Source organism: Callithrix jacchus, chromosome 12 (assembly GCF_049354715.1).
Source record: "Callithrix jacchus isolate 240 chromosome 12, calJac240_pri, whole genome shotgun sequence".
Classification (NCBI taxonomy): domain Eukaryota; kingdom Metazoa; phylum Chordata; class Mammalia; order Primates; family Cebidae; genus Callithrix; species Callithrix jacchus.
This window is the reverse complement of record NC_133513.1, coordinates 41,658,595-41,684,329: the sequence shown is the minus strand read 5'-3', so window position 1 is coordinate 41,684,329 and position 25,735 is coordinate 41,658,595. Positions and strand designations below refer to the sequence as shown.

At 36.9% G+C, this 25,735-nt stretch overlaps 1 pseudogene across 1 annotated transcript in view; it reads right to left on the bottom strand.

Annotated features, from left to right (window-relative positions):
- Nucleotides 1-25,735, bottom strand: part of LOC103793660 (serine-rich coiled-coil domain-containing protein 2) — a 123,927-nt pseudogene that overhangs the window by 6,472 nt on the left and 91,720 nt on the right. The window contains exons 5-7 of the transcript XR_013524835.1: nucleotides 13,986-14,083; nucleotides 3,844-5,296; nucleotides 2,464-2,652 (exon numbers count right to left, since the gene is read on the bottom strand). The product of XR_013524835.1 is annotated as a serine-rich coiled-coil domain-containing protein 2 (transcript). The remainder of the gene's footprint in view (nucleotides 1-2,463; nucleotides 2,653-3,843; nucleotides 5,297-13,985; nucleotides 14,084-25,735) is intronic.

The following is a 25,735-nucleotide window of genomic DNA, read 5'->3' as shown; positions in this document are numbered from 1 at the left end:
GTACATTCTATCTAGTGAAAGCTCCTTATCTTGACCTGGACTGGAAGAAGCAGTGTTGTAGAGACCAAGAAAAGTGAGAATATGCTAAAGGTCTTTGGGTTAAGTTAGAGATACTATTTTGAACTACTTTGGGGGGAGTGGCGGAAAAAGAAAAATTTAAATAAAAATAATAAGATGGAAGAATAAAGTCCAAGTATATCAAGAAATGCAAAATTTAAAACTTAAACTCACTAATTAAAAAAAAAAAGACAAATTGAAAATGTTAACAAAATAAGCTATTTGCTATACAGTAAAAAGGTTGATAGTAAAAGAAGGAAAAAATATAAATAAAACTGGTAAGGTTTATTAATATTTAAGAAAAGTCTGAAAACAAAAAGCACAATTAGAGAAGATCGCTAAATAATGATGAAAAGTCCAATTCACCAAAAAAAAAAAAAAAAAAAATCTGAACAGATACACACCTAACAAAATAAGCCTAAAATTTATACAAAACAAAAAATTCACAGAACTTCAAAGCAAAAATGGTAACTCCAATATCACTGTAGGAGAATTCAACACACTGTTCTCAGCTTTTGCCATCAATTCTCTAACCGTTCTCAGACTTTGTCTTCTCTTTAGATCAGAAACACTGTCTTGTTCCAAAGCACAGAATGAATGTTTTTGTTGTTTCCCATACCATATACATAAACCTACTGAACAAGGAGGAAACTCATGGATCTTAAGGACTAAAGGTCAATCCAGATGCATTCTGAACTCTTTTAGAGATAGCTATTTTGTGATTAAACAATAAACTCAAGATTGTTAGCCTCTAAAAACTGTCAGGTACTAAGTGGTACACTGCTGCCATCTGCTGGACACTGTGTTCATTTGCAGGTCAATTATGTTTGCCTTAAAAGTCCTAGTAAGACGAAGGTCTTAAAACTGTCACCTTTTCTGAGCCTCCTTTATCTAAAGAGATGAAGATACTCTCTCTAGATTAAATGGTTGTATACAAGGTGTTGATAGAGGTTAAAAAAAGGTTTGTGCTATTTAAGCCTCTGGTAACAATGACTTTTTTAAATAAAAGGATTATAGGAGTATAGAAAATTATACTGCCTAAAATCCACTTGGAATTTAATATATCCATAAAGACTACCAATTTTGCCATACAACTATTGGAAAATCATATTTTATATACTGAATAAATGCAATAAGTCACTTTAAACATACCAATTATACTTTACCTATATGGCATATTATCCACATTACTTGCTGTGTTTCTTAAAATATGTACACATAAATTCAAGGTAGGTCTTCTAACACTTGCCCATACTTGGTTCTCTTGCCTTCCAGGCACACAGGAAGATTATATTTCCTGCCTTTAGTACTTAGGTGGGACCACATGATTAGTTCTGGTCAAAAGATCGTGAATGGAAGTGCCAAGTGTTGCTTGCAGGCCAATGCAAGTAATTATATGTGTGAGACCCTCTGGCACTCTCTTCCTCTGCCATAGTGACAAGAAGGGACCTCAAAAGATGGTTAAGCCCCAAAATCAAAGCAGCTTAAATCACTAAAGGCAGATGCCCTAGAGAGCTGTCCAGACCCACAACAGACTTTCTAAGAGTAAAAAACAAACTTTTATTGTGTTATCCCACTGAGAGATGGCACTTCAATGTTACCTCAGAAGAGCACAGGCCAAGGTTTCTCAACAGCAGCACTACTGCCATCTTAGGCTAGATAAATAGTTCATTGTGGTCTCTGTCCTGTGCACTGTGGGATGTTAAACAACATCCCTGCCATCTACCCACTAGATACCAAGAAGCCCTCATCATATGACAACCAATACCTCTTGTCATTGATGTTCTCCCCACTATCTTTGAGAGCCACTGGCATAGATTAACCTACTAATATAGTATGTACATATTTATGTATGAATGACGAATATATATGTAAACATGTTGAGTATATTTAAGTCAAATGTCATATATTCTCATGCTTTATTTCCTGCTAGGGTCAGATATTTTATAGGCTCTTAAGAAATATGAATTCCCATTTCTCAAAGTAGTAAAGTTAACTCATAAATTTTTTAAAAAAAATCAATTATAGGCCGGGCGCGGTGGCTCAAGCCTGTAATCCCAGCACTTTGGGAGGCCGAGGCGGGTGGATCACGAGGTCAACAGATCGAGACCATCCTGGTCAACATGGTGAAACCCCGTCTCTACTAAAAATTACAAAAAATTAGCTGGGCACGGTGGTGCGTGCCTGTAATCCCAGCTACTCAGGAGGCTGAGGCAGGAGAATTGCCTGAACCCAGGGGGCGGAGGTTGCGGTGAGCCGAGATTGCGCCATTGCACTCCAGCCTGGGTAACAAGAGTGAAACTCCGTCTCAAAAAAAAAAAAAAAAAAAAAAAAAATCAATTATAGCACAAGTCTCTCTATAATAGGGTAAACAAACATCCCAAGAGTATATAAATCCATACATACTATGCTGTTCATTTCAGACTCATAGCTCCCAACTGGATGGACATTTCCAATGGGTTCCAAGACTTCTTCATCCACATGTATGTTCCTCCATCAAAACTAGCAGACAGAGAGTTCAAATGAAGACCAACTCTGTAGTATCCAGTGAAACTAAATTATTCCCAGAAGTATGTTTTGTACATTCATTCCTGTCTTCATTTCATTTAAAGAGAGAGAAAAAAGATTACTGATTCACAAAAATATAATTGTTTCTCATGTCCTAAAAATCAAAGTGCAAATAATTTGATATATCATAGCAAAAAAGCTGGCTCAAAAAGAAGCACTAATAACTGTAGCATTTTCTAAATCCTAAGCAATGAAAACATCAAGAGGCAAAATCTTTGAAATAACCTACTGAAATATTTTCTAATAGACAAAAAGAAAATTTACTTAGTAATCTTTCACTTCTGTAACATTTCAAAAAATGTAAATAAATATTCCTCAGATTCCTATGTTTCCCAAGATATTTATTTTTAAACATTTGCCAGGAAACTCCTTTTCTTCTTTGTACACTACTTAACTTCATAGATCAAATAATATAGGGTACTCATAATTGTCTCCCTATAAGAAAATTAACTTTTTCTGGCAGTCACTTTTAGAAAACTTATAGACAATCAAAGGTTTGTACATGCATCTCTATGCACTGATCTGATTATACCAGACGACAAACTGAACAAGCTGAAGCAATTGGACATACCACATGTCTATATCCAATCCCTTCAGTTTGTTCTATTTTCAAGCATAAGGGCATACAAACACCAAATAAGTTTTCTCCAGCATTTAGTAACAGGATAATCAAACATAAGAGGAAATGTTTTGGTATTGTTTCACTTTCTTCAGTTTAAAAAAATAAAGCTCCCTCTGGATGTGTATCTACAAAAATTGCTAAACAAGAAAAAATTTTTAAGATAAAAAATATCAGATTAGACATAACCTATATTATTTCATTTTATCTTTTGGAACAGCTTTACTCTTAAATAACAGCAATGATATGCTACCCTAAGGAAAGAGATGGTTTGATGAATCTCATACCACTGGTTGAGGTAGGTAGGGGAAAAGTCAGTTAGAAGTACTGTCTATACTAAGCAGGAATAAGCCTATGTATAACAGCCAAAGAACAACAAAGATTAAGAGTGGTTTTATTAACGTTTTAGATACAGTGAAAAATCAGGTATGGAGCAAAAGTCGCAAGGAAAATAAATGTTACCCCACTCCAATTTTGTCTAGATCCATCACTCCGTAAAACTGACAGTACCTTGAAATCTATCTGAAGATAATCCTAAATGTAAGTTCAGTTATATTATCTAAAAGAAAGCAAAGAGACTTAAGGTTAGTAATATTTACCAGAGACACCTATGTCTATCCATTCATCAGTTTTACTGAGGGCTTTTTCATTTTCCTTGGGGGAATCAAATACATCCTGTGGTGTCAGATTTTCATGCTTCTCTTCTTTGAGAGACATTTCCTCTGGAGTTATTCTAGTTCTGTTAGAGTCTTCCATATCTATAAAATAACCACTGAAGTCTTCACTTAAATCATTCTTTTCAGAAGATGACAAAAAAGACAAGGAAATGTCATCCACATCATCACTCAGTTATCTCGCTTTCGCATCGTGTTTCATGCTCTGGTTGTTTTTCATTCTGTAACTTTCATTTTCAGTCAGTTCTTGGTCCTTATTAGTAGCTCTGTCCTCAGCCAAAACTACAGCATCTTCCTCTACATATGTGTCAGCAGGTGAATTTTGATTTCCATAAACTGTGATAGTCCCAGACAATGGAGATCAGCTAGATTTCAGTAGAGAGGGATGAACCATTCTATAGCCTAACGTAGAAGATACCTGGACCATTTGGTAAAGCCAGCTTCTTTCCACCAGCAGCATAAGGCCTATTAAACCCATACCCTAAATGTTCACTCCCATTGAGTACTTCTGACTGTCGGAATTTCTTGTTAGCATACTTGACCGTAGAGGCACTCTAATGGATAGCTGTTGGTTTTGATAAGGCTTTGTAAGATCCACAGCTCTATTAAAGGAATGTGATCTGGTTATAGATGAAGGTGGAAAGAATAAATTCTGAATGGAATGTGAAAAACTTTGTGACCTTACCATTTTTTCACAATTAATAGGTTTACTACTGTCTGGGGACTGAGCTAAGCTTTCACCAGAACTGCTTCCGGTGGCACAGGAGTTTGCTCTAGGCCTTTGCATGCTACTAGCCGACTGGTTTCCATAAAATCCATTCAACTGTGATTTTGGAGTATTGACCGAAGAATATGAAGTCCTTCCTAATAATGTGCCTTTGGTAAATTTACCCCAATTAGATGGTCCAGAAAAAGACTTTTGGTTTAACTCCTCCATAGATGACACTAACATAGTGGATGGCTTTGCCAACTTTGACATGAATAATGAAACACTTTTCAAACCTCCCTTTACCCCATTTTTATCAAACATTACTTGAGTAGGAACAAGTTTTTCAGGATCAATTATTTTATCATGTGAATTTTGAGTATTGTTAGGCTCTTCGGCACCTTGTGCATAAAGTTGGTATTTATTTGCTTTTCTCCAATTAAATGAATGAGATGATGAACAATCAGAGCCATTATTTTTGATGTAACTTTTGATGTTACTATTCTTGGAAGTTCCTAATAAATTAACAGGAGTCCCATTTGACACTGGCTGCAATGTACTTCCTATAGATTTTGTTCCATACTTTGGCAACTTGAAACCCCAAAATGTCTTGATTTGTTTTTTTTCTTCCATGAGCTATAAGGTGCATTTGTTCTTAAAATTTGACAGAATCTGTGAAGAGAAGAAAAAAGGACATTAAACATTCCTAAATAAGGATAATTACTTGAATTATTACATAATATGATACTTATACTTTTATATGCAGAAAAGCCCAAAAGCTACTCATGATTTCTATAGATCTCCTAGCAAATAATGAATGTACTAATAACTTCGTCTAATGTTAGATGAAAATAAAGAACTTTTTTTAACTTTTATGAATGTATGCTATGAATCATGACCACAAAATCCAGAAATAATAAAATCAAACTACTAAATTTGACGATATGAAAAATACTTTCAGAGTACTTCTTCCAATTTCCAATCCAAGTAATTTTTTCATTTTGGATAATAGTCTCTCCTTTAAAAATAAGAACATATGGAAAGCCACAGCCAGCACACTTAGGCAAGAGAAAAAAAGGGCATTCAGATTGGAAAAGAGGAAGTCAAACTATCTCTGTTTGCCAATGACGTGATTATATATCTAGAAAATCCTACAGACTCCTTCAAAAGATTCCTAGATTTGATCAGTACATTCAGTAAAGTCACAGGTTGCAAAATCAAAGTACACAAATTGGTAGCACACCAATAATGACTAAGAATCAAGAACTCAATCCCTTTGACCACAGCTGAAAAAAAAAATACCTAGGAATACACTTAACCAAGAAAGTAAAAGATCTCTACAAGGAGAAGTGCAAAACACTTCTGAAAGAAATCACAGACAATGCAAACGAACAGAAATACATCCCACACTCATGCATTAGCAGAATCAATATCATGAAAATGACCATGCTGCCAAAAGCAGTCTACAGATTCAATGCAATTTGTATCAAAATACCAACATCATTCTTCACAGAATTAGACAAAACAATCCTAAAATTCACATGGAGCCAAAAAACAGTACAAATAGCCAAAGCAATCTTAAACAAAAAAACAAATCTGGAACCATCACATTACTCGACTTCAAATTATACTACAAGGCTACTATAGTAACCAAAACAGCATGGTACTGGTATAAAAGTACATACATAGAGCAAAGAAACAGAGTAGAGAACCCAGAAATAAAACCAAATACAACCAACTGACCTTTGACAAAGCATATGTAACAAAAATTGGGAAAAGAACACCTTATTCAATAAATGGTGCCAGGAAAACTAGATAGTCACATGTAGAAGAATGAAATTGAATCACTATCCCTTAACATATACAAAAATCAACCCAAGATGAATTTAAGACTTAAATCTAAGGCATGAAACCATAAAAATGCTATAAGAAAACCAAAGAAAAATTCTTCTAAATATTAGTCTAGGCAAAGAATTTATGACTAAGACACCAAAAGAAAATGCAACAAAAAATAAATGGGACCTAATTAAACTAAAAAGCTTCTGGTCAGCAAAAAATAAGCAGAGTAAACAGACAACCCACAGAATGGAAGAAAATATTTGCAAACTATGCATCTGACAAAAGACTGATACCCAGAATCTACAAGGAACTTCAACTAATCTGCAAGAAAAATACAAAATAATCCCATTAAAAAGTGAGCAAATTACATCAATAAACATTTCTCAAAAGAAGGTATACAATGGCCAAGAAACATGAAAAAAATGCTCAACATCACTAATCATCAGGGACATGCCAATTAAAACCACAATGAGATATCACCTTATCCCAGCCAGAATGGCTATTATTAAAAAGTCCAAAAACAATAGATATTGGCATAGATGTGATGAAAAGGGAACATTTATATACTGCTGGTGGAAATATAAATCGGTAACACCTCTATGAAAAAAAGTATGAAGATATCTAAAGAACTAAATCAATCATTTGATCCAGCAATCTCACTACTGGGTATCTACCCAAAGGAAATTTGTATTTAAAAAAACAGCTGCATTATGTGTGTTTATTGCAGCAAAATTCAAAATTGCCAGATGTAGAACCAACCTAATTACCCATTCAACTGATGAGTGAATTAAGAAAATGTGGTATATATACATATACATACATACACACACACACACACACACACACACACACACAAAGGAATATTACTCAGCCATAAAAAAGAATGAAATAATGTCTTTTGAAGCAACACAGATGGAGATTGAGGCCATTATTCTAAGTAAAGTAATTCAGGAATGGAAAACCAAATACCATATGCTCTTACTTATAGTTGGGAGCTAAGCTATGGTTATGCAAAGGCATACAGAGAGTTATAATGGACACTGGAAACTCAGAAGAAGGGGTGGTGGGAGGGAGATGAAAGATTCTTTAAAAACTACATAATGTAGTAAAATACAACGTACACTATTTGGGTGGCAGGTGCACTGAAATCTAACCTCACCACTATACAATTCATTCATGCAACCAAAAATCACCTGTTCCCTTAAAGTCAGTGAAATAAAAGTTAAAGACCATATATTTTTTAAATGCATATAATTTTATAAAAGCTAGAAGACACTTGAAAACACTAATTACTAAAGCCATGGGAAGTATATAGCTGAATAATGTAACAGTATCAAAAAAATTCTTTTGGCATTAAGGGTTCAATAATAAGCTGTCAATTTAGGCAACTAACTCAAAAGAATTTTCATCTAGTAACATAAATACACACTACAGTTAGTGCCAGGTTGAGAACTATAAAAATTTAATAAAGTTGATTTGTCCATTAATCTCAATCTTACACAATTTATTTTATTTTTTGAGACAAGGTCTCACTCTGTCACCCAGGCCGGAGTGCAGTGGCATGATCATGGCTCACTGCAGCCTCCACCTCCCTGGTTCAAGTGATCTTCCCACCTTAGCCTCCCAGGTAACTGGGACTAAGAGCACACAGTACCACATCCAGCTAATATTTTTAAAAATTTTTTGTAGAGACAGAGTTTCACTATATTACCTAGGCTTGTCTTGCACTTCTAACCTCAAGCGATCGTCCCACCTTGGCCTCCCAAAGTGCTGGGATTAGAGGCATGAGCCACCGTGCACAACTTGTATTTATTTTAAATATAACACAAAACTACAAAAACAAAAAGGTTCAATGCACACAAAAGAGCATAAACTAGAAACCACTAGTGTTCGCTATTTGAGTAACTTTTTAATAAATTATGACATATCATGTGATAAGATTATAAAGATGAGCTAGAAATATTAAAATGTTTGTCCTAATATTAAGAAAAATATATGGTCACTGTATGCTCACTGTTATGTAAGAATGCTGTAAAAACACAAACAAGGAAAAATGGAAATTTAAATTTAGGGTCACTGATGTTTTTAATGTAGTGTATGACATTGTCTTTTTGTTTTTTTAAGAGGCATGGTCTTGCTCTTTTACCCAGCTAGAATGCAGTGATGCAATCACAGATCACTGCAGTCTCAAACTCCTGGGTACAAGTGATCTTCCTACCACAGCCTTCTGAGTAGCTAGGACTGACTACAGACACATGCCACCATGGCCAGCTAATTTATTTTCACATTTTTAGAGGTGGAAGCCTTGCTATATTGTCGAGGCTGGTCTCAGATTCCTGGGTTCAAGCAATCCTCCCCCTTTGGCTTCTCAAAGCATTGGGACTGTAGGCACGAGCCATTGCACTGAGCTAAATTTTTTAAATTTTTTTTTTGTTGTTGTTGAGATGGAGTCTCACTCAGTCGCCTAGGCTGGAGTGTAGTTGCATGACCTCAGCTCACTGCAACCTGTCTAGTGGGTTCAAGTGATTCTCCTGCCTCAGCTTCCTCAATAGCTGGGATTACAGATGCCCACCACACACCTGCTAATTTTTAATATTTTTCAGTAAAGACAGGGTTTCACCATGTTGGCCAGGGTGGTCTCAAACTCCTGACCTCAGGTGATCCACCCACCTCAGCTTCACAGAGTGCTGACATTACAGGCGTAAGCCACCACACCAGGCCAATTTTTTTTTTTTTTTCTATTTCACTGCTTAAAATATTTTTTTTTCTTGCATTTTAGGTTTGGGGTACATGTCAAAAACAGTTGCATACGTACACACATGGCATTGTGGTTTGCTGCCTTCCTCCCCATCACCTATATCTGGAATTTCTCTCCATGTTATCCCTCCCCAACTCCCCACCCACCGCTGTCCCTCCCTTATTCCCCCCAACTGACCCCAGAGTGTGATGCTCCCCTCCCTGTGTCCATGTGTTCTCATTGTCCAACATCCACCTGTGAGTGAGACCATGCTGTTTGATTTTCTGTTCTTGTGTCAGTTTGCTGAGAATGATGGTTTCCAGGTTCATCCATGTCCCTACAAAGGACACAAACTCATTGTTTTTTATAGCTGCATAGTATTCCATGGTGTATATGTGCCACATTTTTCCTGTCCAGTCTATCATCGATGCGCATTTGGATTGGTTCCAAGTCTTTGCTATTGCAAACAGTGCTGCAATGAACATTCCTGTGCATGTGTCCTTATAATAGAATGATTTATAATCCTTTGGATATATACCCAGTAATGGGATTGTTGGGTCAAACGGAATTTCTATTTCTAGGTCCTTGAGGAATCGCCACACTGTCTTCCACAAAAATTGAACTAATTTACACTCCCACCAACATTGTAAAAGTGTTCCTATTTCTCCACATCCTCTCCAGCATCTGTTGTCTACAGATTTTTTAATGATCGCCATTCTAACTGGCGTGAGATGGTATCCCAATGTAGTTTTGATTTCCATGTCTCTAATGACCAGTGATGATGAGCATTTTTTCATGTTTGTTGGCCTCATGTATTTCTTCTGTTGTAATGTGTCTGTTCATATCCTTTTGCCCACTTTTGAATAAGCTTGTGTGTTTTTTTCCTGTAAATCTGTTTTAGTTCTTTGTAGATTCTGGATATTAGCCCTTTGTCAGACGGGTAGATTGCAAAAATTTTTTCCCATTTTGTTGGTTGCCGATTCAATCTAATGACTGTCCAACCCTGGCCTAAGAAGTGGAGTTCCTATAATAAATAAATGTTATTAACTATGTCAAAAGTAAATATTTAGAAAATCACACAAACTTTCAAGTAAAGATAGTAGAGTGAAAAAGGACTAAAGAATGTCCTGTTACCCACTAATATGATATAAATGCATATACATATGTGTATGTGATTTTTTTTTACCAGAAACCCAACAGCTACATACAATAATACAAAAAGCTATTTAAGCTAAGAACCTACAAACTTTAAAAAGAAGTAGACAAAAAAAATCTGTATGATACAGTATGACTAGTAGCCTGATTACTGCCTGCAGGCAGCAGTGACAAAAAAAGGTGAAATAAAAAACTCAAAAATTTTAAGAAATACCCCGTTTGGATAAAAAAATTTCATTTTTCATGCCCTAGAGAAGTTGAGGAAAATATCTTGAGCACAGAGGCTTCAAAACCTAGGCAGAGGCATCACCAGGTATATATCCTTTGATCAGTATAGGTACTGAGTTGAGGGAAGGATCTGAAGCACACAGAAACATACTACACCCTCAGCAGTATGAAGTGAGACTGGTATAGGACATTTAACACAATCTAAGGAGATGGGAAAGCCTAGGGCCACAGAAGGGCAAAAGCAAAGTCTTGACCTAGGTATCCAAATTAAGCCTGAGCAAGACAAAAAGAAATGGCCATAAAACCTTAACAATTTCTTGTAACACAGAGCAACCTAATAAGAACATGCATCTAATGAAAGAAAAGCCCAAAAGACAAAACAAATAAATTAAAAAGAAAAGTTCTGGCCTTAAGGAAACCATTAAGAACAATGAATTGGGGGCGGAGGGAAAAGCAAGGGAAAGAACTAAAGACTTAAACAAATGGCAAAAAAAAAAAAAAAAAAAAATCTCAAGATAACAAGAGTATTGAGGAGGCCAAAATGGTGGATCACTTGAGTCCAGGAGTGTAAGACCAGCCTGGACAACATGGCAAAACCTCAACACTACAAAAAAAGAAATACAAAAATTAGCCAAGCATGGTGGCATACACCTGTTGTCCCAGCTACTCAGAAGGCTAATCTAGGAAGATAGATTGAGCCCATGAGGTCAAGATCATGAGCCATGATCACACCACTGCTGCGCTCCAGCCTGGGTGACAGAGCGAGACTCTGTATCAAAAAATAAAAAAGGAAAGAAAGAAAACAAAAATAAAGTTAAAAAAATATATTGCAGAGAAAAAAAATGACAAATCAAAAGAATTAAAAAAAAATCTAGGACAAAGGCTGAACAGAAAGATAATTAGTATCCCTCAAGTAGAACAATTAATTAAATGGAAGAGAAAAGGCAGAAGGATATAATAGAAAATATCCCAAAAATAAAGGTGTAAAAATCTATACAAGGAAAGAAAAAATATACCAAATCACAGATGGAATTATATATCCTAGTTGATGAAATACCAAGAATAAAAAAATAATTGTCCAGAAATACAAGCAGACAAAAAAAAAAAAAAAATCACCTTTAAAATTTTTTTTAACTTGGCATATACAAAGGAAATTACTAGATATCCTCCCAAAGAAATGCTGGGGACTCTAGGGATAACTTAACCATATAGGAATCACATTAATTTTATCTTTAAAATTTATTCTAAATTCACCATTTCCGTTCCAGAATTTCAGTTCTTATGCTCATCATTTTTTCCTATACTACTACCAAGGATTCCTACATTTATGTAAAGATTCCGACCTTAGTTCTATTCAAACTCAAGAGTTATCTTCTTAAAGCACAGATCTGGATCACATCATTCTACTGATTAAAAACCATGTGAGACCAGGAACAACAAAATAAAACCCAAAACCCATTGTACAGGGAGCAAGCTACTCTGTTTGCTTCTACCTTATCTTTGTTACGTACTTAAGCCAAGATACATTATTTGTCGTTCCCCAAAATCCATCCTACACTATCTTCTATGCCTTTGCTAAAGACCACTTTGAATATTCTATTAGCCTCAAAGTCCAAAATCACCACATACACCAATGTTTTTAGTAAAAATTAATCTTACATCATTTCCTATTCTCTTCACAGCAATAAAATAGCAGAGTCTGTCTTCTAATTATGTGCCTGTCTATTTGACCCACAGGAATGTAAACCTGCCAAAAACATAAACTGAGTCCTATACACAGTACTTTGAGGCTAGCTACAGGACTACAAATTTAATAGATCCTCAACTTATAGGTAAATTCATAATGTCTTAATGCACATTACTTAAGTAATATAGATAAGAAAAGACTAAAAAAGAACTTTGTTTTGTGAACCTGTGATTGACTGGTAATAGCTCCCTTAAGCAGTATGTTGAAAAGGATTCTGAGGCCGGGCAAAGTGGCTCACACCTGTAATCCCAGCACTTTGGGAACCTGAGGTGAGAGGATCACTGGACCTCAGGAGCTGAAGATCAGACTGAGCAACATAGTGAGACCTCATCGTGCCACTGCACTCCAGCCTGGGCGACAGAGCAAGACTCCACCACAAAATAAATAAATAAATAAATAAATAAATAAAAATTTAATAAAATTAATTAACATTAAAAATTTTTTAAAAAAAGGATTCTGAGGTCAAATCTAGCTTCTGAAGTAGTCACATGATCAAGCAGCAATGTTTGCCAGGAGCAGAACAAGGGACCGTGGCAATATCCATGCCACACAATGGTCTTCTTCATTTTTGATAATGGTCTTTTCTACAAAACATACTCCCATACCCACAACCACTTTCAGTATAAACATAAAAAAAATGGTAGTGACATGACATATTAGGGTCATTTTGCAAATAAATAACTGACACATGTTAAAGATTAAAACAGCCCGTGAGTCAGAAAGGCTTTAACATTTCCCTGCCTGTCACAAGTAGACCATGGAAAGAAAATTCTATCCTTTCCCTTCTCTATACCTCTATTTTCTTGCCTAAGATGAGGGTAATACATGTTATCTCCCAAGAGCATCCTAAGTCTTAATAACTTAGAGGTACAAGATGAGCTCAAAAAACAGATAAACTGTTACTAGTGTTTGTGGCTGTACCACTTTGTGGAGGAAAGGAATAATGTTAGAACCTGAATGTGCTATTCTCTATGAAGAATATTTATTGATTTCCAAATGTACAAATAATTTCAACACAAATGATATCAATCATCTTGAACTTTGGTCTTAAGATAAACTAGTCTGACAGCTCCACTGTAAAGTTTACATTATGAATATTATCACTTCATTTGATTAGCTACCTACTGTCTTCAAATGTTCATGAAACTTTCCCTTACATTTGCTTATACTTTTGAAGTAAAATAAACATTGTAAGTCTGCCTCATTTTGGTAGCCATGCTGACTTTCATGCCCTTTACCTAATTTGTAATCTGTTAGGTTTCTAAGAAATGCATTCATTAACCATTTGAAAAAACATATTGCCATATCATCTAATGATATAATTTTCTATGAGACACTTTAATGCCATCTGTGAGCTTTAATTTAATGGTGAACTAAGACTAATATTTGATACAGTACTTGGAAATGTCTGAGTCTTTTCAGTTTCTAGAAAAATGATTTTTTAAAAAATATAGCATATTTATAGTATTGGTATTTCATAATTTAAAGATTTTTTTCAGGCCAGGCATGGTGTCTCACACCTGTAATCCCAACACTCTGGGAGGCCGAGACAGACAGATCCCCTGAGGTCAGGAGTTCGAGACCAGCATGGCCAATATGCTGAAACCCCATCTCTACTAAAAATACAAAAATTAGCCAGGCTTGGTGGTACACACCTGTAATCCCAGCTACTCAGGAGGCTGAGGCACAAGAATCGCTTGAACATGGGAGGCAGAGGTTGCAGTGAGCCGACATCACACCATTGCACTCCAGCCTGGGCAAAAGAGCAATATTCCACATCAAAAAAAAAAAAAAGAAAACTACTAATAAATGCCTTTTTTAAAAACTATAAATCAGGTTTCTTGCTTTTAAAAGGAATCTACAACTGGATAAGGGAGAAGCAGAAGCAAATATTATTAAGCACTTACATGACAGGTACCATGCTTACCACTTCATCCTATTGTTCAATCTTCATAACATTATAAGGTAGTAGATTTCATCCCATATTAAGCAGCTAAAACCAAGATTCAGTGAGGCTAATACACTTGTCTAAAGCCACAAATTCATACACTGTCAAAAAGAATTCAGGTTCAAGTTTACCTGATTCCAGGGCCAATGAAAACCGCCTTCATGACAAAGGAATGAAATACAGTCAATGAGCCACATAATGATGTTACAGTCAATGATAGACTACATTTACAACAATGATCCCATGAAATTACAATGGAGCTAAAAAAGTCCTACAAAATAGTGACATGATAGCCATTGTAACACTGTAATGCAATTACTTTATTTTTTACATATTTAGTATATCCTGTGTGTACAGTGTTTATAAAGTCTACACTAGTGTGCCATGATGTCTTAGGCCTTCACATTCACTCACCACTCACTCACTGACTCACCCAGAGCAACTTTCAGTTCTGCAAACTCCATTCAAGTGCCTTATACAAGTATACCATTTTTTCTTTTTTATATACTATCTTTATTGTAACTTTTTTACATTTAGGTAAACAATTCTGTACCATCGAATCACAAGTGCCTGTAGTATTCAGTAAAGTAACATGCTGTATAGGTTTGCAGCCTATGAGCAAGAGAGTATACTATATAGTTGTGTAGTAGGCTATACCATCTGGGTCTAAGTATACTCTATGCTGTTCGGAGAATGACAATGGCCTAAGGAGGCATTTCTCAGAACAGATCCCGTTCATTAAGCAATGCATGCCTGTATTCTGAGAAGCTTACTGACAGCAAGGGACAAGAATGAAGGAAGAGACTGAATAGCTAGTGTCAGAGAAGAAGCATAAAGACTGCAAAGGGCCTAGATATTAATTACAGACATTTTGCAGAACAGTAAGAGCTGTTACTTTTCAAATTCCTTTCATATCCGTTACCTCATCATCTAAGGAACCACCCACTCACTTTTCTTTCTTTGGTTTTTCAAATAATTTTTTACAAGGTATAAATGGTCTGCATTTTAGGGATTTAAACAGACATAAATTCACTACTAAGTACAAGAGCAATTAACTGAACAACAATACTATTGACTATACATGTATAAGCAGTTTCTTCTGAAATCTGCTTTCACATTCAGATAACTAGGTCAGAATTTAAAGTGATTTTTTTTAACCTTAAGTTACTCAATTACCTCTTTCCTATCCCCTTTCACATTTCCTGGCTGTCATCTGTGGCATAAGTTGATTCAAAGCCTTGATGATAGCAACTAAATAAGCAAAATTGACAACTTTAGCCAAAGTAAAGGTTTAAAACAGTGCATTTACTTCCAGATTCTTCAAGACTTTAGAGGACATGCCATGCTCAACACAAAGCCTCATTATTATATCAATTTGACCTTTCTGTTCTCCAGCTACAACTTCATTTTTGCTCACTTAAATGGAGTTCGAAGTAACTTGTAAAAGTTAGGCTTAAAAGGAATTTGTGGTTTAACAACATTAAATAAGGTTATTATACAGATCCAATGTATATTACTTCCTGAAATTTCAATTTAAAAAACAAAAATACTAAGAAATAAAGAGAAACCAGTAGTTCCCCTGGCCAAACCATAAAAATTTGTCCCTCCAAATTTTACCAGTTGGCACAGGAACACAAACTCAAATACCTGTAGGGCATGCAAATGTTATTAATGTGCAGAGGGCTAGAAAAAGATGACACATGCCAAACTACATGAATTCTAAGCCATATACTGCCTTTTAAAATAGTAGAGAGGTATAACAACTAAGTACAGCATTTTACAAACACTGGGTCAAATCACTGCAAGCAAACATTTAACATTTCATTCTATATAAGATCTGCTTGAGCAAAGTTCCCTAAATTAAATTCAATGGGCAGAAAGGACAGGGCTGTAGGAGCTCCAGCATCAGGGAGAAGAGTAACAGGAGTAACATTAACATGGATGGAAGACTACTAGGCCATAAATTCACTAATGGCACATATTGGGTTTGTTTCACCAGAACACATTACTCAACCCCAACCTTGCTCAGTACATGACAATCAGTAAATATCTAAACATTAAACATTTTATAAAGAACTACATACATTAGAATGATAGTTTCATTGAAAGATATTAGTGGTAGTTTTTACATAATAGAATACAACATGCTAATGAAGACCTAATCATTACTATATGTAACAATACAGATAAAACTAATAGGATCCTTTAAACAGGACCCAGAAACTTGAGAGCAAACTGGTGTGTTTCCATTTATATGAAGAATCCTATAAACAGACTCCAGAGATTTGAGAGTATAAATGGTGTGGTTCCATTTATAGGAAGGTCAGATTTCCATTTTCAATGTAAAAAGCTGCAATTAATATTACTCTTACCTAAAAACCTGGAAGAGTCAGATAATCTTCAAAATCATAACCTTTCATAAGCCCATTCAGAAAGCTGGTATTATAAGGCAACCAAGTTGACCAAATTCCAAAGGGAGACAAGCCCCTCCAAGGAGAGATGGGACATTTATGGTTTCTCTTTTGGCTGAGCGTAAGAGACAGAAATGACCACAATAAGGAGAATAAGCTAACATTTTAATTTTGGCTTAAAAGCCAAATGTGGACTAGCACAACAGCAAGCTCTTCCACATGGGCCTCAACCTGGTGTTCAAGAGAAAAATATGGGAAAGCTCCCTCTTAATGGCACACGCATGCAGGAGGTGATCAAAGGCTGTACTGGGACAAACATAAGGCCTCTAACTTTCCTGCCTCCTCCTGTCCTCTGAAGCCAAAGCCTTAAACTACTGGGGAAGGAGCAGCAAGACTTCTAATCCAGGAACAAAAGAAAAAGTCCACTGCATCTGGGGGAAACAGAATGGAATGTGAGAAATGTTCAGTTATCCATTTATGTGAGTGTAAGGTCATGAACTGATTAATTATGATAATATGTGTTAGGAAAAAGCAGTGGTTCCACAGTGCTTGTGTGTATCAGAATCACCCAGAAGACTTCATTAAAACATGATCTCTGAACTCCACTCCCAGAGTTTCTGAACCAATGTATCTAAGGTAAGGCCTTAGGAGTATGTTTTTTAACAAGTGTCCAGGTGATGTTGATTCTGCCAATCTGGAGTTCATATGTTGAAAATCCCTGGGATAGAGATTAACTGCAGGGGGTGGCTAACTGAAAAGGTGTTGACTGAGAAGTTGGCAACGTGATCTGGATGGTATAAAATTCACCAAGACTAAATCATTTAAGATGTATGCATTTTACTGTATGTGAGTTATACCTCATTTATTAAAGTTTCCCTTAAAAAATTAAGACTTCAAACTGCTTCTAATGCTATAAATAGTAAAAATGAGCCTTACTGCTGACAACTTATTCAATGAATTGATAAAGGAATTAAGCATGTATGCTGCTCTTCTTGTACTTCAAAGCAATCAAAAGATTGACAGAAAATCTTTATAGAAGAACCACAACTAGTAAGTACAGAAAAAATAAAGGAATCACAAAGTAAGAAAATCTGAAACACTCCATTAAATACCAAAACACCTCTCAAAGAAGGAAGTGTGACAGTTAAAACTGAAACTATTAAAAGCTGAGTGGTAAATAACCCTAGGGGTTAATTACGCTGTTTACTCATTATGTTCAAGAGCATACATATATTTCCATTTAAAAAAGTAAACTCTGGCTGGGCACGGTGGCTCACACCTGTAATCCCAGCACTTTAGGTAGCTGAGACAGGTGATCACTTGAGGTCAGGAGTTCCAGACAAGCCTGGCCAACATAGTGAAACCCCATTTCTACTAAAAAAGGACAAAAATTAGCTGGGTGTGGTAGCGGGTCCCAGTAATTCCAGCTGTCTGTATCTCAGGGATAACAGAAATGGTTTCGTAGAGGAGGCAATGCTTGAGCTAAGCCTCAAAAGATAAACAGTAAATAGAAATGAAGACACTGAATGTAAAAAACAATATACCCTGAGAGCATAAAGGAAAGTATAGAACCCAGATTCCACCAAGATGGCCAAATAGAAACAGCTCCAGAGTGCAGTTCCGAGAAGAGAGAGAGAGAAAGAGAGAGAGAGACACACACAGAGGGCAAGTGATCTTTGCATTTCCAACCGAGGTACCAGGCTGATTTCAATGAGACTGGTTGGACAGTAGGTGTAGCACAAAAAGGGCAGATCAAGGCAGGGTGGGGTGCTGCCTTCCCCGGGAAGTGCAACTGACCGGAAAATTGGGAACTTCCCCCCTACCCCTTCCCTGCACTCCCGTTCAGATACTGAACTTCTCCCATGGCCTCTAAAACCCACAGACCAGGAGATCCCCGCCAGGCTGAAAAGCACCACAAGTTAACAGCACAGATCTAAGCGGCAGCTACAGCCAGCGCCGTGGGTTGTCAGCACAGATCTGGGTGGACATCTTGACTAGCACTGAGAGCGCCTCCGGGACAGAGCTACCCACTCCACAAAGAGAGGGAAAGCTGAAAGCAGGGAGACAGGTGATACAGCTGGGTGGTTCCCACCCCGACAAAAACCAGCAAACTGAAGCCCTCTCATTTGAGAGTTCTGCAGCCATTGCACCAGTTTGAGCTCAACCCAGGACAATGGAGCTCAGTGGGGAGAACAGTGTCTGCCATTGCTGAGGTGGGTCTAAACCTACCTACGTAAACAAAAGCCAGAAAAAGCTTACACAGGAGCTGGACTGAGTCTGTGAAAGCCCAGCAGCATCTCTGCAAGTAGACAAGGGACAGACTGCCTCCTCAAGTGGCTCCCTGACCCCTGTATAACCAAAAAGATGCCTCATACATAAGACCTCTGTCTGACAGTTAGCAGTTACCCTTCTAGGATGAAGCTACAAAAAGAAAGATCAGGTAGCAATCCTTGCTGTTCTGCAGACCCCATGGGTGATTCCCAGGCAAGCAAGGTATGGAGTGCACCTTCAGCAGTCCTACAGCAGAGGGGCCTGGCTGTTAGACAGAAAACTAAAGAACACAAAGAAATAGCTTCAACATCAACAGAAAGAACATCCACTCAGAGACCTCATCTGAAATCACCAACTGCAAAGATTAAAGGTAGATAAATCCACAAACATAGGAAGAAACCAGTACAAAAAGGATGAAATTATCAAGGACCAGAACACCTCTCCTCCTCAAAAAGATCACAACACCTAACCTGCAAGGGAACAAAACAGGATGGAGAATGAGTCTGATGAACTGTCAGAAGCAGGCTTCAGAAGGTGGGTAATAACAAACTTCTCTGAGCCAAAGGAACATGTTCTAACTCAAAGCAAAGAAACTAAAAACCTTGGGAAAAGGTTAGACAAAATGCTAACTAGAATAACCAGCTGGCAGAAGAATATAAAGACCTGATGGAGCTAAAAAACACAGCATGAGAACTTCACGAACCATATACAAGTTTCAATAGCTGAATTGATCAGGCAGAATATCAGAGATTGAAGATCAACTCAAGGAAATAAAAAAAGAAGGCAAGATTAGAGAAAAGAGTGAAAAGAAATGAACCACGCCTCCAAGAAATATGGGATTATGTAAAGAAAAACCCTAATCTACGCTTGAACAGTCTACCTGAATGGAGTAAGGAGAATGAATCCAAGCTGGAAAACGCTCTTCAGGATATTATCCAGGAGAACTTCATCAACCTAGCAAGGCAGGCCAACATTCAAATACAGGAAAAACAGAGAACACCACAAAGATATTCCTCAAGAAGAGCAACCCCAAGGCACATAATCATATGATTCACCAGGGTTGAAATGGAGGAAAAAATGCTAAGGGCCACCAGAGAGAAAGGTCAGGTTACCCACAAAGGGAAGCCCATGAGACTCACAGGAGATCTCTCGGCAGAAACCCTACAAGCCGGAAGAGAGTGGGGGCCAATATTCAACATCCTTAAAGAAAAGAACTTCCAACTCAGAATTTTATATACAGCCAAACTAACCTTCATAAGTGAAGGAGAAATAAAATCCTTTACAGACAAGCAATTGCTGAGAGATTTTATTACCACCACACCTGCCTTACAAGAGCTTCTGAAGGAAACACTAAACATGGAAAGCAACAGCAAGCACCAGCCATTGCCTAAATGTACCAAATGAAAAGACCAAAGACACAATGAAGAAACTGTGTCAACTAACGAGCAAAACAACCAGCCAGTAACAAAATGGCAAAATCAAATTCACCTAAATGCCCCAATCAAAAGCCACAGACTGGCAAACTGGATAAAGAGTAAAGATCCATCAGTGTGCTGTATAAAGGAGCTCCATCTCATGTGCAAAGACACTCATAGACTCAAAATAAAGAGATAGAAGATTTGCCAAGCAAATAGAGAGCCAAAAAAAAAAAAAAAAAAAAAAGCAGGCATTGCAATCCTAGTCTCTGATAAAACAAACTTTAAACCAACAAAGATCAAAAGACACAAAGAAGAGGATTATATAATGGTAAAACAATCAATGCAACAAGAAGAGCTAACTATCCTAAATATATATACACCTAATACAGTAGCATCCAGATACATAAAGCAAATTCTTAATGACCAACAAAGAGACTTAGATTCACACACAATAACAGTGGGAGACTTTAACATTCCACTGCCTATATTAGACAGATCAACGAGAGAGAAAATCCACATGACATACATGACTTGAACTCAGATCTGGACCAAGCAGACCTAATAGATATCTACAGAAATCTCCACCCCAAATTCACAGAATATACATGCTTCTCAGCACCACATCACTCTAAAATCTACCACATAATTGGAAGTAAATCACTCCTCAGCAAATGCAAAAGAAATCATAATAAACTGTCTCTCATGCCACAGTGAAATCAAATTAGAACTCACGATTAAGAAACTTGCAGAAAACTGCACAACTACATGCAAACTGAATAACTTGCTCCTGAATGATGACTGAATAAACAATGAAATAAAGGCAGAAATAAAGATGTTCTTTGAAACCAATGAGAAAAAATAAACAATGTACCACAATCTATGGGACACATTTAAAGCTGTGCTTAGAGGAAAATTTACAGCAATAAATGCCCACATAAAAAGTGAGGAAAGATCTAAAATTGACACCCTATCATCAAAATTTAAAGAGCTAGAGGAGCAAGATCAAAAAAAGCCAAAAGCTAGTGGAAGACAAGAAATAACTAAGATCAGAGCAGAACTGAAGGAGACAGAGACACAAAAAAACCTTTAAAAAAAAAAATCAATAAATCTGGGAGCTAGTTTTTTGAAAAAAATTAACAAAACAGACTACTAGCCAGACTAATAAAAAAGAAAAAGAGAGAAGACTCAAATAGATGCAATAAAAAACAATAAAGGGGAACTTCTGGACACTTACACCCCCCAAGACTAAACCAGGAAGAAGTTGAATCCCTAAACAAAATTACAAGGTCTGAAGTTGAGGCAGTAATTAATAGCCTACAAATAAAAAAAAAGGCCAGGTCCAGATGAGTTTACAACCTCTACTAGACATAAAGAGGATCTGGTCCCATTCCCTCTGAAACCATTTCAAACAATACAAAAAGAGGGACTCCTCCCTAACTCATTTTATGAGACCAACATCATCCTAATACAAAAACCTGGCAGAGACACAGCTAAAAAAGAAAACTTAAGGCCACTATCCATAATGAACATCAATGCAAAAATCTTCAATAAAATACTGGCAAACTGACTGCAACAGCATATCAAAAAGCTTATTCACCACAATCAAGTAGGATGCAAGGCTGGTTCAACATACACAAATCTATAAATGTAATCCATCACATAAACAGAATCAAAGACAAAAACCACATGATCATCTCAATAGATGCAGAGAAGGGCACGGACAAAAAATTCAATAGCCCTTTATGCTAAAAACTCAATTAACTAGGTATTGATGGAACGTATCTCAAAATCATAAAAGCTATTTATGACAAACCCACAGCCAATATCATACTGAATGGGCAAAAACTGGAAGCATTCCCTTTGAAAACTGGCACTAGACAAGGATGTTGTCTCTAAACATTCCTATGGAATATGGTATTGAAAGTTCTAGCCAGAGAAATCAGGCAAGAAAAAGAAATAAAGGGTATTCGATTAGGAAAAGAGGAAGTCAAATTATCTCTATTTGCAGATGACATGTTTGTATATTTAAAGACCACATTGCCTCAGCCCAAAATATTCTTAAGCTGACAAGCAACTTCCACAGTCTCAGGATACAAAACCAATGTGCAGAAATCAGAAGCATTCCTATACACCAATAACAGACTAACAACCAAATTGTGAGTGAACTCCCATTCACAATTGCTACAAAGAGAATAAAATCCCTAAGAATAAAACAAAAAATGTGAAGAACTACAAACTACTGCTCAAGGAAATAAACAGATGGAAAAACATCCCAAGCTCCTGGTTTGGAAGAATCAGTATTGTGAAAATGGCCATATGGCCCAAAATAATTTATAGATTCAACACTATCCCCATCAAGCTACCACTGACCTTCTTCACAGAACTGGAAAAAACCACTTTAAATTTCATATGAAACCAAAAGAGAGCCCACATAGCCAAGACATTCCGAAGCAAAAAGAACAAAGCTGAAGGTATCACACTACATGACTTGAAACTATACTACAAGGCTACAGTAATCAAAATAGCATGGTACTGGTACCCAAACAGAGATATAGACCAGTGGAACAGAACAGAGGCCTTGGAAGTAATGCCACACATCTACAACCATCTGATCTTTGACAAAACCGACAAAAACAAGCAATGGGGAAAGGATTCCCTGTTTAATAAATGATGTTGGGAAAACTGGCTAGCCATGTGCAGAAAGCTGAAACTGGATCCTTACCTGTCACCTTACACTATAATTAACTCCAGATGGATTGAAGACTTAAACATAAGACCTAACACCATAAAAACACTAGAGGAAAACCTAGGCAAAACCATTCAGAACATAGGCATCAGCAAGGACTTCATGACTAAAACACCAATGGCAACAAAACCAATGGCAACAAAAGCCAAAATGGACAAACAGGATCTAATTAAACTTAAGAGGTTCTGCACAGCAAAAGAAACAATCATCAGAGTGAACTGGCGACCAACAGAAAAAGAAAAAATTTTTGCAATCTACCCATCAGAAAAATAGCTAATATCCAGAATCTAAAAAGAACTAAAGCACATTTACAAGAAAACAAAAAAAAAACTCATTCAAAAGTGGGCAAAAGATATGAACAGACACTTTTTAAAAAGAGGACATTTATGAGGCCAACAAACATGAAAAAATTCTCATCATCACTGGTTATTGGAGAAATGCAAATCATGTCAGTTACCATAGCGATCATTAAAATATCTGGAGACACCAGATGCTGGAGAGAATGTGGAGAAATAGGAACACTTTTACACTGTTGGTGGGAGTGTAAATTAGTTCAACCATTGTGGAAGATGGTGTGGCAATTCCTCAAGGATCTAGAAATAGAAAATCTATTTGACCCAGCAATCCCATTACTGGGAATATACCCAAAGAATTATAAATCATTCTATGTTAAAGACACATGCACATGTATGTTCACTGTTGCACTGTTTACAACAGCAAAGACCTAGAACCAACCCAAATGCCCTTCAATGACAGACTGGAAAAAGAAAATGTGGCATATATGTACTGTGGAATACTATGCAGCCATAAAAGGATGAGTTCATGCCCTTTGTAGGGACATGGATGAAGCTGGAAACCATCATCTTCAGTAAACTGACAAGAACAGAAAACCAAACACCGCATGCTCTCACTCATAGGTGGGTGTTGAACAATGAGAACACATGGGCAGAGGGAGGGGAACATCATACATGGGGTCTGTTAAGGGGTGGGAGGGTAGAGGAGGAACAGTGGGAAATGAGGAGGTTAGGGAGGGATAACATTGGGAGAAATGCCTGATGTAGGTGATGGGGGGATGGAGACAGCACACCACCATGGCATGTGTGCACCTATGCAACAATCCTGCAAGATCTGCACATGTACACCAGAACTTAAAGTAAAATAAACTAAAAAAAAAAAAAAGTATAGAACCAGCATGACACATTCAGATAATTGTTATTAGCTGAACAATGGTAGTGAACAGGTTTTCAGAAATGCCTACGAAGAAAGAATAGTGGAGACAACATAGCCTACAGAGTGGTTTATGTGCCATACTAAGAAGTTTGGATTTTACTATGGGCAACTAGGAAACTAAAGGGTTTTAAACCATTAAAAAAAAAAAAATCTGACCTGAATTTTGGAAAATCACTTTTATTTCAGTATGGCGGAGAGATGGGTTAAGAAGGGGAGATGGGTTTAAGAGGTTACAACATGAGAAAGAAAACAAACATTGTAGCAATAATGTACAAATATAAAAGATATCAGCAATATTAAATCTAAAGAATTTTGTCACAATAATGGGCACAAAATGACAGCACAGTATTTAGCAAATAAATGAATGAATAATTGATTAGATGTGAAAATGAGAGGAAAGAGCTCAAAATTCTAGGCTTATCTGCCTGGACATTATCTTTTTCCCCAGACATAATATTTGCCTTTCATTGAGGGCAAGCATTATGCCTGGGGGAAAAGATCATAAACTTAGCACATCAAGCTAACTTTGAGGTGCATAAAGAGAGCATAGGCAAAGATGTTTACTGTTCAAAGGACTATGAAGTGCAAGGGCAAAGTCTGAAAGAGAGATGATGATTTGGGAATTGTCAGTACTGAAATGATTGATGATCAAGTTTTCCACCAAAAACAAGTGAGGTCATCTGGAAAGATGTACAACAAGGAGAGAAAGGCTAGGGGCACTGTACTGGTATCACCAACACTTAAAAAATGGATGGGAAGAAAAGAGGGGGGGTTGATGTAAAGAAGAGAATTTTAAAAGTAATTCAAAAAAAAATTGAAGATAACAAGCAGTAGTGTTAAATTCCACATACGAGTAAACTAAAAACTACAAAGAATAATTGGGCATGGTAGTTTACAAATTTGCCCACCTGCACAGAGCAGTTTTAGGAGACAAGATGAGGTACAGAAACCTGGCTACAGCAGGTTCAAGAATAAAGAGATAAACAGGAAACACACCCTGTTCTTTCGAAGACAAAAGAAAGAAAGAAAAAAATGGTAACTTGAGACAACATAGAGGCAATCTTCGTTTTTTTTATTTGTTTGAGATAGGGTCTCCCTCTGTCACCCACCCAGGCAAAAGTGAAGTGGAGCAAACACAGCTCACTGCAGCAAACACAACTGGCTGCAACCTCGACCTCCTGGGCTCAAGCAACCCTCCCGCCTCAGCCTCTCCAGAGGATGAGATTACAGGTGTTACCACCACACATGGCTAATTTTTGTACTTTGTTTTGTAAAGAAACAGTTTTTGCCATGTTGTCCAGGCTAGCCTTGAATTCCAGAGCTCAAAAAATCCACCTGACTCAGCCTCCCAAAGGGTTGGGATTACAGTCATGAGCCACCA